This window comes from Tenrec ecaudatus, chromosome 2 (genome assembly GCF_050624435.1).
Source record: "Tenrec ecaudatus isolate mTenEca1 chromosome 2, mTenEca1.hap1, whole genome shotgun sequence".
NCBI lineage: Eukaryota > Metazoa > Chordata > Mammalia > Afrosoricida > Tenrecidae > Tenrec > Tenrec ecaudatus.
In genome coordinates, this window is record NC_134531.1 from 204,530,232 (window position 1) to 204,548,077 (window position 17,846).

The window sequence follows — 17,846 nt, forward strand, 5'->3', positions numbered from 1 at the left end:
ATGCTGTATACTTAATTAGAAAGATATATATATCAATACCTGTGAATTATGATGCTGGAAAAGAATATTTTAAGTACCCTTGACTCCCGAAGGAAAATAATCCTGTGTTGAAAATGCAACCAGAATGCTCCTTATTAAGAAGAATGGTGAAACTTTGTCTCATTGACTTAAAACTTATTTATCAGGTGGACCAATCCTTGGAGAAAGACACCATGCTTGGAAAACCAAGTGAATAAAAGAAAGACTCAAGAAGAGGGATTGACTTCATGGCTGTAACACTGGATATACATAACAATGCTTATGAGGATAGTGCAGAACCAGGCAATGACTCATTGTCACTACTACAGCCATTTCATTGGATAAATCTGCTTACAAGACCTCTTTAAAGTGTTGAGAACAGGGATGTTGCGATGAGGAGTAAGGTATGTCTGATTCAAGCCATGGTATTTTCAGTCATCTCTTTGCATAAGACAATTGGCCATTGAATAAAGAAGATCAGTGAAGAACTGATGCAATTGAATTATGGTGCTGGCAAAAAACATATTGAAAGTACTTGGACTGCCAAAAGAACAAATAAATCCCTCTTCAAAGGAGTATACTTAGAATGTTCCTTAGAGGCAGGGATTGCAAAACTTTGCTTAAGGAACTTTGTATATGCGACCAGGAGAGATCAATCCATGAAGAACATCATGTTTGGTTAAGGAGTGGGGCAGTGAAAAAAATGAAACAGCAGAAGACCATCAACCAGATGGACTGACGTGGTGGCTACATGGATGGACTCACCCCTAAGGAAATTGTAAGAATGGCGCAGCACAGGCTAGAGTCTCATCCTGTGGTACAGAGGGCGGCCATGAGTCACAACCTTCTCTACTACACCTAACAACATTATTCAGAAGTCAGCAGCATCTGAAAACAACATCCACATGGTAAAGATGAAGAAAGAAAATTCAGATAAGTCATTCATCTGTCAATTGCCAGGTTGAGAAACCAAGGGTAACTTCCCTTCTCTCTGTTCCACCCAATGGACTTTGGTCTCCCCACTCTCATCTTATTGCATAAGGAAGTTGATGTTCTAACAGCACAGTCCAATGTGAACATATCCTCAATGGTTTGCTGTTGGCCTTGCCCAGTTTGACCAGCCAATGAAGATGTCTTCTCATGGAGCAAGTCTGCCTTGGATCACGGACTGCAGGCAACTTCCCAAACAATCCAGACAAGAATGTCAGCTTTCCACGTGGCTGGTAACATTCTATCTAACTCTTTAAACTGGCATTACACACGACTATGAGATTTAATAGTAAATAGCACATTCGATTTTCATGGATTCTTGCTGTTTACAATTTGTTGATAATTTGTGCGTATATGTTTATAGTATTGAATACACTTTGTAAAAGAAAATTCTGACTCTAGTTTTCACAAAGAGAAATTAATTTCAAGTAAGTTATGAATTAAGTTGTGAATTCCTTAATTAGCTAGTAGTTAGTGGGTTCCCAAACTAGAGAGGACCTTTGAAAACCATCTCACATTTTCTATTCCATTAAGTACAATGAAATAAAAACTTACTAAAGTAGAATATAAGTAGCAAATGAGTTCAAACTATCAATTTCTCAGACCACGAATTGCAACTTTAAAGTATGATTTTAACACCATAAAATATGGTTTGCGGCTGGAGCCAAAGTGGGTGAACAAGTAAATGTGGTGAAGAAAGCTGATGGTGCCCGGCTATCAAAAGAGATAGTGACTGGGGTCTTAAAGGCTTGAAGATAAACAAGCGGCCATCTAGCTCAGAAGCAACAAAGTCCACATGGAAGAACACACCAGCCTGTGTGATCGAGTGGTCCCAAAGGGATCAGTTACCAGGCATCAAAGAACAAAAAATCGTATCATGGACTGCACACCTCCATGATAGGATCGCTGAAGACAAATGGGTGCACAAGCAAATGTGGTGAAGAAAGCTGATGGTGCCCGGCTATCAAAAGAGATAGTGTCTGGGGTCTTAAAGGCTTGAAGGTGAACAAGCGGCCATCTAGCTCAGAAGCAAATAAGCCCACATGGAAGAAGCACACCAGCCAGTGCAATCACGAGGTGCCAAAGGGACCAGGTATAAGGCATCATGCAAAAAAAAAGATATAAGTGTGTGTATGTATGTGTATATATGTGTATATGTATATATGTATGTGTATATATATATTATATTAAATGAAGGGGGAAGTGCAGAGTGGAGACCCAAGGCCCAAGTGTCGGCCAATGGAGATCCCCTCATAGAGGGGCTTAGGAGAGGAGATGGGTTAATTAGGGTGTGAGGTAGTATCGATGAAGAACACAGCTTTCCCCCAGATCCTGGATCCTCCCTCCCCGCAACTACCATGATCCGAATTCTACCTTGCAGGGCTGGATAGGACAGAGGCTGTACACTGGTACATATGAGGGTTGGAGGTACAGGGAATCCAGGGTGGATGATACCTTCAGGACCAAGGGCGTGAGGGACGATGCTGGGAGAGTGGAGGGTGAGTGGGTTGGAAAGGGGAAACTGATTACAAGGATCCACATGTGACCTCTTCCCTGGGAGAGGGACAGCAGAGAAGGGGGGAAGGGAGACCCCGAATAGGGCAAGATATGACAAAATAACGAGGTATAAATTACCAAGGGCATATGAGGGAGGGGGGCAAGGGGAGGGAGGGGGGGAAAAAAAGAGGACCTGATGCAAGGGGCTTAAGTGGAGAGCAAATGCCTTGAGAATGATTGGGGCAGGGAATGTATGGATGTGCTTTATACAATTGATGTATGTATATGTATGGATTGTGGTAAGAGTTGTTGGAGTCCCTAATAAAATGTAAAAGAAGAAAAGAGAAAAAAATGATTAGGGCAAAGACTGTACAGATGTGCTTTATACAATTGATGTATGTATATGTATGAACTGTGAAAAGAATTGTATCAGCCCCAATAAATTGTTAAAAAAAATATGTTTTGCTATATATGACCTGTCTTTTCTTGAACTAATAAAATATTCATATGTAATAACACTTTAAGAAGGAGGCTTTTACACTGAAATGTTAACATTACATCTTCTTTTCCGGTGATATTTATTTGGCAGATATTTCTCTTGGTTAAACATTGTCTTTTCCAAAAGTCGTGCGGCAGAGTAAAATTTCTTAATGTGGTTCTTCTACCCACGTTTCTGTAACTCCCATCAAGTGATTGGTGGAACAGTGCAAATAGGAAACGAGTAACATGAATAGAGGGGGTTGATCAGTTTCATTTGCCACCAGTCACATGTTCGAAACCATCAGTTGCTCTGCATGAGAAAAATGAGGCTCTCTACTCCCTAGTGAATTACTGTTCCAGAAACCCACAAGGGTAGTTCTACTCTCTTCTGTAGATTCTCTGTAAGTCTGAATCAACTGGATGGCAATGGGTGTGTTTGTTTGTTTGTGTTTGTTCATTTGTAGCTATCAGGGTGAGCCATCCTGGCAGGAAGAAAGGGAAAGACCAGAACCATTGGAAGAAGTGTTCCCAGTACAGCACATTCAAGAACTCTTGTCTGAAGTGCAGAGATTGAGAGCAGAGGCACCAGAATCCTAGGAATAAAGACCATGAGACCGAATAAAGGAGCCACATTGAAACTCCAAGACTGTGAGGCAGAAGAGTGGGCTGGCTTTCTGGCCACAACGGAAGAGGCCAAGGGACCACATGGCTGAGAAGTTGAAGACTGCGGAGAAAATTGGCTACTGATGAGGAGAACTGCTGCTAAGGACCAGTGACTATATCCCTTTCTTGTCTGGCCCTGGCTTGTGGCACCCTGTTGTTTCCTAATAAACCCTGAAAACTGTGAGTATTGTCTGAGATTTGTGTGGCCATTGAAACAAATGATCAAAGCCAATGTATCAGTGGTGTGCTGCTGGGGGAATGGCTGATGTCAGATTAGGTAAATAAGGTGAAGGGCAGAGGGATCACTGATCTCTACCTTATTGCGATACAGACGTGAAAGGAGGTTGGATGTGGCCTCTTGAGTTATTTGCTGCAATGTTCCTTAGGTTCCTAGTCTGATCTGTAACAGAAATGGAATGAGAATACACGCTCGTGTGACTGACTGTCTTGTCTACATTATCTTTCCTAAAATTTCAGGAAGTAGGCAATGTTTTTAAAGATGCAATTAAGCACTTAGTGCATGATAAAACACCAGATTTCTTCCTTCACATCATAAACATAATACTAAGCTTCTCCTTAACTTTGTTGAATCAGTGAATTTGTGTATATGGATGAATGTGTTTTAGTGTGATTATACTGTTTTCTGAGTATCTAGAATTAATGTATGTATTTCTCTATGGCTCCTTTAAAATAAATGAGATTTACACAAAATAATTTAAATTTAACTGGCACCAATTTTTTGTAAACATTGTGGGTGTTGCTAAGTACTATAGAGTCTAATTTTAATTCATAGTGGCCCCCTCTCACTACGGAATTGGCTTGGTTGTAATATGTACATATATCGCCTTCTTGTTCTGCCTGCTAGCCAAAATATTAGCCTGCTGGCCAAAAAGTTGACCATTGGAACAACAGCTACAAAGTTGAATTATTCGTCTTCTTCAATGCGGTAGCCACAGAAACCATCTGGACTAGGGCCACTCTAACCTCTTCAGTAGCATGGCTATCAGTTAGAATTGACTTCATGGCAGTGGATTTAGTTTTGTGTTTATTAAGCATAGAAGCAGCTCTTTCTCCCAGGGATCCACTGGAAAAGTTTAATTGGCAGGCTTCCAAAAAAAAACTGAGTGCTTAGCTATCGCAACACTAGTGCTGTTTATTAGTTTGTTTTCATTTTTCCCATAATTATCATGAAATCTTAATACTAATGTTCAACATTTTATGTTTATGTCTGTTTCCACTGTCTGCATTTGATTGCTTGAGAATCTTTCAATGAAATATTAAACATTCCCATATTAGCATACAAAACATGCTTAGAATAATTTTTTTATTTCTTATATATTTAGGACACTAAGCCATTTTGTCAAAAAAAGATGTGCCCCTTTAAACAGTAATAACAATGGTAAGGCAATAAAGCTGACAGACACCTATCCCCTAGGTTTGGCTCTGCACCTGTCCCTATAGTTGTTGTTGTTGTTGTTAACTACCACTGAGTCAGTTGTGACTCATAACGCTCCTGTGTACAAGAAAACAAAAGACTTCCCAGTCTTGAACCATCCTCACCATTGTTCTTATATCTAAGGCCACTGTTGCAGCCTTGCCTGAGATACATTTTGTCCAGGGTCTTCCTCTTTTATGAAGGCTCTCTGCTTTACCAACCATGACATTCTTTCCAGGCTTTTATCTCTCCTAACAACATATCCAAAGTATGTGAGGTGCAGTCTTGTCACCCTTGCCTCTAAGGAACATTCAGCTACTTCTCACAAGACACATTTTTTTCTTTGTTCTTTTGGCAGTACGTGGTATTTTCAATATTCTTTGTCAGCGCCATAATTAAGATGCATGAATTCTTCCATGGTCTTGATTATTCAATATCCAACTTTCACATGCATATGTCTTGAGCAAGAAGGACCGTAACCTTCAGAGTAGCATTCTTGTTTACCAAGACTTTAAGGAGTTCTCGCAGAGCAGATGTATCCAATGCAATGCATCGCTAGATCTCTTGGCTGCTGCTTCAATGCCCATTGATTTTGGAACCAAGCGAGACAAAATCCTTGGAAACTTCCATCTTTTTTCCATTTATCATAACGCTACCTGTGGGTCCAGTTGTGAGTGTTTTGGTCATCTTCATATTGAGTTATAAACCATACTTGAGACTGTCGCCTTTTATCTTCATCAGCAAGTGCTTTAAGTCCTGCCAACTTTTATCAAGGAAGTTTTATCATCTACATATCACAGGTTGTTAGTAAATCTTCCACCAATCCTGATGCCACACTCTTGTACATTTAAGCCATCTCCTTTGATTATTTGTTCAGTGTACAGGTTGAATAAATATGGTGAGTGGATACAATCCTGATGCACACCATTCCTGATTTTAAAGTGTACACTATCCTCTGGATCTGTTGGCACACTTGCCTCTTGATGCACATACAAGTTACTCGTGAGGACAATGGAATGTTCTGGAATTTCCATTCTTCTCGAAGCTATCCATACATCAAGTTAGAGATTCAAAGTTCTAGACCTGAATTTTTTTACATTTTTAAGGGAAAATATACTTGCAATGTTGAAGAAATAATCGAGTTGTAATATATCATGAAAAGTTTAAATTAGGTCAATAAACAATTTCCGCTAGAAAATTTTGCTCTCGTGTGGTATTTGTTTCTGTTTGCAGTATACGATTTTGTTTTATGTTTTTGATTTTTTAAATCAATTTAAGATAAAAAAATCTCTAAAGAAATTTTAGAATATTCTATATAAAAAATAGAGTCTATAGGTTCAGGTATCTGCATTATTTTCTTGAGGTGTTACTGAGTGTAAGGGATCAACTAAGGACTCAACAAGTATGTTTTCCAGAAGAGAGAATGAAGAAGCATCTACATGTTTACACTTTGTCAAAGGTTGTTAACTGGGATATTGAACATAGAAGTAAATATATTGTTTCTTACTATAAGATATGCAAATGCCATATAAGCAAAATGTGAGAGGTGAATCAGAATAAACACGTATTGTTGAATTATTATTAGAAGAGGTTCTCAAAGTGTGGTTATCAAACCAGTAGCATAAGCATCATCTGTTTGTTAAAATTCCAAATTACACTAGAAGTATTAGTCCAACCTCCTAATTAGAGGATAATATACAACTTGATATAGATGAGTGTATGTGTAAGTGTATTTTCTAGTTCATTGACTGGGAACACCTAAAAAAATGGCATTCCAGTAAGAGTGTCCAAAGTGTATAAGACAAAGTCTTTTAAAAGTCTTAACATTGTTCCTCTAAGGAGCATTCTTGTCTTAATTGTTCCAATACAAATCTGTTTGTCCTTTCAGCAGTCCATGGTATTTTCAATCTCCTCCAGGCCCACAATTCAAATGCGTCTATTCTTCTATGGTCTTCCTTATTCAATGTCCTACTTTCATATGCATGTAATGCAATGAAGAATACCATGGCTTGGGTCAGGTGCACCTTAGTCCTCAAAGAAACATCTTTGTTCTTCAATACTTAAAAGGGCTTTCTTCCAGCAGATTTACCCAATGAAACACATCTTTTGATTGCTTGATAGCTGCCTGTGGATCCAAGCACAACAAAATCCTTCACAACTTCAATCCTTTCTTCATTGGTCCAGTTGTGAGGATTTGGGTCTTCCTTACATTGAGTTTAATTCATACTGAAGACTACAATCCTTCATCTTCATCAGCAAGTACTTCAAGTCTTCCTCACTTTCAGCATGCATGATGTGTCATCTGCATATCGTAGGTTCCTAATAAGCCATCTTCCAATCCTGATGCCACACTCTTCCTTATGTAATACAGCTTCTCTGGTAATTTGCTGGCATACAGATTGAATAAGTAAGGTGAAAGAATACAATCCCGAAGCACCTTTCCTGATTTTAAACCATTGTTCCCTTTGCACAACTGCCTCTTGATCCACGCACAAGTTCAGAATGGACACAATGACATTCCTTGTTCCACATCCTCTTTTGAATCCCGCCTGAACTTCTGGTTGTTCCCTGTCAATGTCCTGATGCAACTGTGTTCAATGATCTTACGCAAAATGTTACTCGTGTGTGATATCAATGAAACTGTTCTACAGTTTGAGCATTATTTTGGGTCATCTTTCTTTGGAATGGATCGAATATGGATCTTTTCCAGTCAGTGGGCCAAGTAATTGTCTTCCAAATTTCCTGGTACAGATTAGTGAGTGCTTAGAGTGCTTCTTCAACTTTTGCAAACATTTCAGTGAATATTCTATCAATTCTTGGAGCCTTATTTTTGGCCAATAGATTCAGTGCGGTTTGAACTTCTTCCTTCAGCGCCATTGGTTCTTGCTTATATGCTATCTCCTGAAATGTTGGACTGTTGACTAGTTCTTTTTGTTAAAGTTATTCTGTATTCTTCCATCGTCTCTTGATGCTTCCTGAATCATTCAATATTTGCCTGCAGAATCCTTCAAGTGCAACATAAACTATTAGCAAAATAGAAATTGGGATGTTAGATAGACAGATGCTAGATAAATAGATAATGGATAGGTTTTTAGTTATCACTGAGTTGGTTCTAACTGAGTTATCACTGAGATGGTTCTGACTAATTGAGTTATCATTGAATTGGTTTCTGACCCTTTGTGAAACATAATAAAACATTGTGCCAACCTCACAATTTTTATGATACTTGAGTCCCTTTTTGCAGCCACTACATCAGTGCATCGCATGGAGTTTCCTTCTTTCAATTGATCTTCTGCTTTACAAACATGCTGTCCTTCTCTGAGGCCTAGTCTCTCCAGATAATATGTTCAATAACTGGCTGATGAATGGACAGATGACTATGTGGATTGAGAATTTAAAACATTGATTACATAGAAAAATAAATAGTGGTCTGAGGGAAAGTGAGGAAGCCCTTTGACTGGATGGCTGTAACAATGGTCTCTAGCATCACAATTGTACATCACAGAACCCTGAAGCACTTCATTCTGTTGTACATAGAGTCCCAGTCAAACCTACTGATGACACCTAACACAAACAATACTTTCTGAGAAGTCTGGAGTTCTTGAGGGTGAGGGATGTGGCAGGGGAGGTTGATGTGGATGGTCTTCAAAGAATTTACATAAGATAAGCTATCATTCACAATGCTAGCCTACTGCAAGAAGCCCTGCTGGTATAGTGGTTACACATTGGGCTGCTAACTGCAATTTTAGCAGTTCAAATCCACCTGGTGCTCTTCAGGAGAAAGATGGGTGTTCTACTTTCATAAAGAGTTTTGGTCTCCTTGGATAGAGACAATCTCCATTTCCATTTAAGTTGGTGGGAAAATTATTCTTCAAGGCTGTGTTTCAAAGGAGAATAGTAGCTTTTTAATACAAATAGTTGTGGACCATTTGTTCCTTTCAAGTAATTAACAACTTATAATCCATTCTCTAAACAAAGGGTTTCTTGCCTTTTGTCAATTTCCTCCTTCTTTGTCATGATACTCTGTAAAAATTGAAGCATCTGAAAATTGAAACAAATTTTTGTTTTAAAAGTTACAGCCTTGGAAATTCATAGTCATGGAAACTACTCTATCCTATAAGGTTGAAATTAATTATATATCTATGCTATTCTGAAGTGTAGCTATTTCAGAGTATTAACTAGTGTTCATACTTAAATGTCCTTTACTTCCTGTGCAGAAAAAAATTTCTTTGAGACTAAAGGGGGAATAGTTGGAATCTGAGAGTGATTTCTTGATAAGAAACTAAAAAATAATTTCCCTCGTGTACAGTCGTCAAAATACCATCATGGTTAACTAAGCTGATGGTGTCCAGCTGCCAAAAGATATAGCACCTGAGGTCGCTGAAGACAATGGGTGCATAAACAAATGGGGTGAAGAAAGCAGAGGGTGTCCTGCTACCAAACGATATAACACCTGAAGCCTTAAAGCCATCTAGCTAAAAAACAACAAAGCACACATGGAAGAAGCACACCAGTCTACCCTGATACAAAGCGGGTGCATAGGCAAATGCGGTGAAGAAAACTGACGGTACTGGGCTTTCAAAATATATAGAATCTGGGACCTAAAAGTTGGAAGATAAATAGTGGGACCATCTAAGTGAGAAACAATAAAGGCCACATGGTAGAAGCACACCAGCCTGTGAGATAACAAGGCATCAAAGGGATCAGGTATCAAGCATCAAAGACCAAAACATAAAGAAAATCATAGCATTGTGAAAGAGGGGGAATGTGGAGTGGGAACCCAGGGAACATGTGTGGGAAATTGGACATCCCCTTGCAGAAGGGCTGCAGGAAGGAGAGGAACCAGTAAGGGTACATTGTAGCAATGATGAAATATACAATTTCCCTCTAGTTCTTGAATGCTCCTCCAACCCCAATCCTGATTCAATCTTACATATCCGAATGGTCCAGAGGATATTCACTGGCACAGATAGGAACTGGAAATACAGGGGATCCAGGACAGATGAAACCCTCAGGCCCAGTGGAGAGACTGGCAATACCAGGAGGGTGGAGGGAAGGTGAGGGGAAAAGGGGGAACAGATTACAAGGATCAACATATAACCTACTCCCTGGGGGACAGACAGCAGAGAAGTGGATGAGGGGAGACGTTGGATGGTGTAAGATATTATAAATAATAATAATTTACAAATTATCAAGTGTTCAAGGGGGAGAGGGGTAGAGGAAGGGAGGGGGGGAAACAAGGAACTGATACCAAGGGCTCAAATAGAAAGCAGGTGTTTTGATAAGGATGATGGCAACATGTGTACAGGTGTGCTTGACACAATTGATGTATGTATGGATTGTGATGAGTTGTATGAGCCCCCAATAAAATGATTTAAAAAGACAAGAAAATTTCAATAAACACAAAAAGAAAATTGGGGATAAAAACCACCATGAATTTTGTGAAGTTCTCTAAAAGAAGACAGCTGCTAAGGAGTCCTAAGGATGCTTTTCCTAATGAGCTAAAATGTAAATATGTAGATATTATATATGCATGAAACATATATGCGTGTGATATATCAATTAACAGAACTCTGAAACACACTGGCTTAAAAGTGAATGACTATCATTGCTACTGCAACTGGCACATTAATTAATCATGTTACTGATTTCTGTTCTTTATGATTTTAAGATAATTGTTCAAATAAATTGTCTGCATTCACGTTGACTTTAAAAGTCTCACTCGTAGTTCATATAGAATGTGTACTTCAACTTTGCACAAAACATCATATTGCTGATGATTTAAAATTGTTCTTGAATCCAAATAAAATAACACTTGTAACCAGATTGAAAACTTCAATAGAGCAGACACAGAGTTGCCCTTTGATACTCCTGGAAGACAGTTACAACCCTCTCTGAAATGGGAAAATTGTTCAGGAACATTAATATTTTAAAGATATGAAGGAGTTTGATACTACAAAACTTAAGTATTGATCCTAAGAAAGGCCACAGTCCAAAAGCATTGGCATATATGGAAGAAATGAGCAAACAATATATTTTTTGTTTAAAGTACTCTAACATTATTCTGATAACGCTGTATTTCATTCATAGTGTTCCATTATTGCTTCTTTTCCTTCAATCTCCCTGAAGCTCAGGCTATTTTCTGACTCTTTTTGTTATTTTTTTTAACCTCATGTATGCCATAGCTGGCAATTAGATGGTGTAAACGTAGAAGGGATAGTTTTTAAAATTAAGAAGTCTGGGGTTTTATTATAAAGTATTTTTGGCATTTCTTGCTCCAACTTGCTAGTAGTCACCTTTGGTATAAAAATAGTCTTGCACATCAATAATGTATTCAAAACAAAATTTGGTCAGCTTTTCTGATCTACAAATTTCTCCTAACTGTGCGGATGTTAGCAATACAGGAAAAGAAGACGAATATGATGGCTTTATAGTATGGGAAAAATTATGGAAAGCAGTGTTGTGGAATATAATATGTCATAAAAATAGCATTAAATTGTTCCCATGATGAGAAAAATATAAGTTTACCTATATAAAAGGTTTTCCACTGAAGTTATGTATTTGTGTTAATATACTGTGATGACATAGTCATTAAGCATTCTACTGCTAACAGCAAGGTCAGCGGTTTCAAACCTCTAGCCAGTTCCATGGGAGAAAGATGGCCCTTTCTACTCCCATAAAAAGTGACAGTCTCTGAAACTCACAGAGACATTCCAACCCTCTCCTCTAAGGACACGCATTGGCTCCATGGAAGTGGGTTTGGTTTGGGCTCATACTGGTCCACAAGGCATTCACCAGAATTTTACAAAAGAAAAAAAAAGAAGTCCATTTGATGAACGTCAATAGATCCCTCTGCATAGTATTCAGTATAAAAGCAAACAAAGGTCTACAACAATCTAATTTTGGTCTTGCTTCAGAAAGCTATTATTGCTTCAGGATTTTTCCCTCAGCTCACTCAGGAATACTCCCCAAAGACTATTCCAAAGATGAAACTAGGAGGATAAGATTTTCCACTGCACGCATCTCTCTGCAAATGTGGCACCTAAAATAATTACGTACCAGAAATACATCAGGTCTCAGGGGATGCAGGAGAATAAATCTCAGAGAAGATCCAGCCCACATCACCAAGATTGCTCTCCTGTGACTGATTTCAGGTTAGTCTCCCACCCTCTCTCAACTGAAGAAAATCCACATCTTTCTCATCTTGATTATAACTTATTGTCATGGTTCCTGGCTTTTCTACACCTCTTCCTTCTTTCAATCGCTATTAAACTGAGTAAGAGAGACCAGCAGAGGTTGAGTGCCTTTGTTAATGCCTGTTTCTCTTCTAATGAATCCCACAAAAGTATCCCTAAAGCAAATTATCTCATTTTAAGGAGGATTATTCTAAGTAACATGAGATAAAGCACTAATGGATAATCCTTTCAGCCTGAGGTATATATTAGAATGGGGGGGGGATGTATTATATATATCACAACTAAAAGACCTTGAATTGAAACAAAAATGACTACACGTGAGCGTGGAAGAAACTGCCAAGATCATCATACCTGAACATCGATTAAATAAAGGCAATAGTTGAACTTGAGGTTAGGTTGACATTTTGGAGAAAAATTAAATATGTCCATATGTTTAACAATAGTCTCCAAATATTCATGTCATCCATGTATTAAATAGCTTCCATATTTATTAAATTTAGATTTGGGAGTAAGGTAAACAAAAACATAAATTAAGCAACTAACATATTCATAAGAAATAAGGGGAAGCAAATGAGAACCTGATGGAGGAAAAACAAAATAAAATATCAGCAGAAAAAAGAATAAGTTTCACAGAGGAAATGGTGCTTGATCTAGGTCTCATCAGATGAATAGATCTCTAGGAAGTTACTCTAGGGGACAACAGAGGATCTATCATGTGCAAAACCAACAACAAAACCCATAGGCTTCAGTGCGGGCTTTGCAAACATGGTTCGAGTAAATGGTAGAGAATGGTGAGTTGATATCACAGAGAGCATGAGTAAGACCAGAGAGACCAGATTACAGAACCGCCTATGTGCTACAAGTAGGGGTTTCAAAGTCCAAAGTATGTGAAACAATGCAGTGGTAAGATGAGAGTTACAGTTTTTTAAGAAAGCGCAAGGAAATTACCATAAATAATTATTTAGTTTGAATGACTCTACAAGCAGAATGATTACCATGACAAAGACTTACATTGTGGCAATAAGTCATTTAACGCCTTGTTAAATATCATGGAAAATTCTCCTTTTTTGGCGGTAGTCCCAAAAGTTGGTGTTCCAACCACAACCAAATTACTTCCTATAATGTTCTTGGACAGGGTTGATTATTTTTTCTAAAATTGTTTTTATATATGTCAATTATCTTTTGACAATTTGTCCATATATGATGTATTTTCTCCATTGAAAGCATCCAAAATATCTTTTCTCAAAAATGTGTCTAGACATTTACACAGCATGGTGTAATTTCCATGAGTCAAGATGCAAGGTGCACATCCTTAAAATAATATGACACTCTTTAAAACCCTTCAATTTTGAACCTAATTCTTTCTAGAGAAGATTCACTTTTCTCTTGCTCCCTTCTGGAGATAAAATCAGTTCATTTTTTCCTAATTTTTGTTTTACTGTATTTATTAATCTTTTAATAATATACATAGTACGCTTTATAATATTTCTAAACACAAGAAAGGTTTTTTAAGGAATATTTCTCTTTTCTATTAGGTTTCAAGAACAAACCACTACAGATTATTTTCTCTGTTGTTGTTTTGTTTATCATTTTATTGGTGGTTCTTACAATTCTTATCACAATCCTTACATACATCAATTGTGTAAAGCACATTTGTGCATTCGTTGCCCTCATCATTCTCAAAACATTTGCTCTCCTCTTAAGTTCTCAGCATCAGCTCCTTATTTTTCTCCCTAAGATTGACTTTTTAGGGGGGAAAATGTTCCTCATTCATGTAATCTTCATTTCAAGGATAAGTGAAATTAATATTGTTTTAGTATTTTTCCAATACTAAATATGATGTTCATTCCAGACATCCACTCTTTATCTTTCCAAGAGCCTCGTATTTGTTTTCTTGAAACTAGGTTGTACAGGAGCACTGGTTATGCATTGGCTGCTCACTGCAAGGTCAGCAGTTGGAACCCACCAGCTGCTTGACAGGAGAAAAGTGAGGCTTTCTGCTCCCGTGCAGATTTATAGCCTCAGAAACCCAAAGGGGAAGTTCTACTCCATCCTATGGGCCTTCTGTGAGTTGGAATCAACTTCGTGAAAATGAGTTTGACTTTTTGAGCTTAGGTATGTATAACATATATGCACTTTCTGTTTGTGGGGTAAAACATTCTTTAAAATTGGAACATATGAAAGTGTCTTATGTGTATCCAGACTCTGTGACATATTCTAAAAGACTGAAATTAAAAGACTAGAAGAAAGAGTTAGGGAAAATAATTTATGATAAAAGATGCTTAACTTATTTAGAAAAATTAAGCCTACAGTTTGTATCAGAATGATTGTCATATGGAAAACCAGAGAAACATGACTTTGTAAGACATGACAAAATCATAAAAATTTATAAATTAGCAAGCGTTCTTGAGGGACACAGGGTGGGGGATAAAGGGGAAAATGAAGAACTGACACCAAGGGCTCAAAGAGAAAGCAAGTGTTTTGAGAATGATATTGGCAACAGATGTACAAATGCGCTTGACACAATGGATGGATGTATGGATTGTGATAATAGATGTATGCGCCCCCAATAAAATGATGTTTTCAAAGAAAGAAACATAATAAACACCAAGATATTGTGAATATAAAACTATTGTCAAATAAGAACACTGATAATATTGTAGGTGTGTACATGGAAGACTGATTTTGTTCAGGCAAACTTTGTTTCTCAACATAGAAAATAGAAGCTTCTTTAAAACATTGTCTTAATTAATGTTCACAGAAATATTTGCTTTCCACAGAAGTATAAAGAATGGAAAAAATTAAAGAATGAAATAATTTTAAAACAAACTTACATTTAGTGAGTCTGTCAGTCGGTTAGTTAATAAATGGAAAAATTACATGTGGAGATGAAAGGGCATCCATAATCTATCTCAACTGTGACCTAAGAGCAAGCTCAAATGGAAAAAATAAAAGAGCAAAGCCACAGTCTCTAAAATAAAATCTAGGACTGGAGGTGCTGAAGAAACTAATAATCAAAGTCAGGCAGAGTTGTTTATTAGTTTTAATGTTCTTCACTAAGAAGGAAGAGGGAAGCCTTGGTAGATGGACATTTTCCTCTTAAATGTAAAATTTGAAACAAAAATTAAAAGAATATGAATTCAAGTTGTAACGAATGGCAATGGATTTGATTTTAACTTCTGGAAGGGAAATCTTTTCAATTACCTAAAATCTCCTGCTTTTTATGATCAATTTTCAAAAAAAGTAAGACTTTTTTTTTTCTAAAAAACCATTAATGAGGGCTGGGAGATCAAAGGGAGATGATATCAAGGAAATCTATGTTGGGAACTGTTTGTGGAAGCAATCACACAATTCTGTTTGACAAGATTGAACTATGGAAGACTGTGACATATGTATTAACCCCCAAGTAATAACGAATTAAAAGAAAAAATAAAAGCCTAGATCCAGACATGGGTTTGGGGCTCACACTAAACCCTGGCTCAAAGTTAAGAACAATTAGTTCTTAGATCAAGGCCCTGCTTGATACTCGCCCTCAGGACGAGAACACAGAAGACGTGGGTGATATAGTGAAATGTGACTAAGGACGTAGATGGTACCCGCTCTCAGATAAAATAGTGTCTGAGTCTTAAAGGCTTGTTTCCAAGCAACCAGTCATCTCGTGGGAGGTCAGATAAGTCCGTGGGGAAAGGCACACCATCATCAGTCACTGAAGAATCGTAAACCAAATAACCTGACATTGTTGGGGGGGGGGGTTAGTATCAGAGCCTAATTTATGAGAAACCGGTGGACAGAGGGCTAACGTTGACTGTGGGAGCCCAAGATTCATTTGTGAAGCTACTCAAGAAAGACATTTCCAGAGAACGCCCTCTATCTACAACTGGCAGATGGGAGGGGCGTGGTTACTATACAGAGAGCTTTGGAAAGGTGAGTCTAGACGAAAAAAGGCATAAATCTGAGTTGAATCATTGAAACTTGGTCATTAGATCCCCTCTTACTGTGCATGCTGGACCTGATCCGGGTTCCTAAATTGTATCTATTTTGCTTTGTATTGATCTGTTTGGTTTTCACTTGTCCATATTAGGATGTATCTCAGAGGTGACTCATCATTGGAGGTCGCTTTGTAAAAGTTGTGTTATTTGTTTGTTGATTTTGCGATAAATGGGACCCAACTTTGATGGATCTATAGAGACTGCAGTTAGAATAAGGGTTTTGTGGGGAGAAGGGTGAGTGGTGGAGTGGGTGTGAAAGGGAGATGATGTCAGGAGTCCATGTAGAAAAAGAATGTTTGGAAATGTATTGTGTTAGCAAATGTCCAATTGTGCTTGATGTGATTGAACTATGGGTTGTTGTATATAAATGATAAATGATATATAATGATGCTATATAAATAATAAATAAAAGGCTATTAGTATGATAATCACCCCTGAAAATATAACAGGTTTATTTAAGTGACACTCCTTATTATCATCCGCAATGGTAAAAATTTGCACTATAAAATAAAACTTAGGGGAAGATGGCAGCCAGGTTCAAAACTAGGAGCCGCTGGAGTACTACAGGAGGTGTTTGAAGGAGAACTGCCGTCCTGATGGAAGAGAACTTGGTGAATTTAGGACCACCACTGTCAACATAGGTTCAATTAGTACTGCAGATGGTTCAGCTTTGGTGAAGCTAGGAAATACTACAGTTATTTGTGGAATTAAATCAGAATTTGCAGCACCACCAACAGATGCCCCTGATAAAGGATATGTAGTTCCTAATGTGGATCTGCCACCCCTGTGCTCACCGAGGTTTCGGTCTGGACCTCCTGGGGAAGACGCCCAAGTGGCTAACCAGTTCACTGCAGATGCCATTGAAAATTCACAGATAATTCAGAAAGAGGACCTATGCATTTCTCCAGGAAAGCTGGCTTGGGTTCTATACTGCGATCTCCTTTGTCTGGACTATGATGGGAACATTTTGGACGCCTGCACGTTTGCTTTGTTAGCTGCTTTAAAAAATGTCCAGCTGCCGGGAGTCACCATAGGTGAAGAAACTGCCTTAGCCAAAGTTAATTTAAAGAAGAGGAGCCATTTAAATATTAGACATTATCCAGTTGCAACTTCCATTGCCATAGTTGATCACACTTTACTCATAGTTGACCCAACTGGATAAGAGGAACATCTGGCCACTGGAGCCTTAACGATAGTGATGGATGTGGAGGGCAAACTGTGCAGTCTGCACAAACTAGGTGGGAGTGGACTGACTGGCACTAAACTGCAGGACTGCCTGAGCTGAGCAGTTACAAGACACAAAGAAGTGAAAAAACTGATGCATGAAATAATTCAGAGTATGAAACCCAAGTAAACCACATCTTCCACACGTCTTGTAACAACGGGGTCTGTTAGCACTGTGCACCAGCCTTTGCATTCAATATCAAACCACACTCTTGATATTCCTTGTCTTCCGTAGGTCACTGTCACGTGCAGGAAACCCATTTTTTGGAAAGGCAATGACTTAGGCAAAACCACCCAAGGTTCATTAAATCATTTCCCTGTTTATTTAAAAATCATAGGGTTGTGCTTCTATAT

At 38.1% G+C, this 17,846-nt stretch overlaps 1 pseudogene; it reads left to right on the plus strand.

Annotated features, from left to right (window-relative positions):
* Positions 1-410: 410 nt before the first annotated feature.
* LOC142440449 (exosome complex component RRP43 pseudogene) lies at positions 411-17,622 on the plus strand (annotated as a pseudogene).
* The last annotated feature ends 224 nt before the right edge of the window (positions 17,623-17,846 follow it).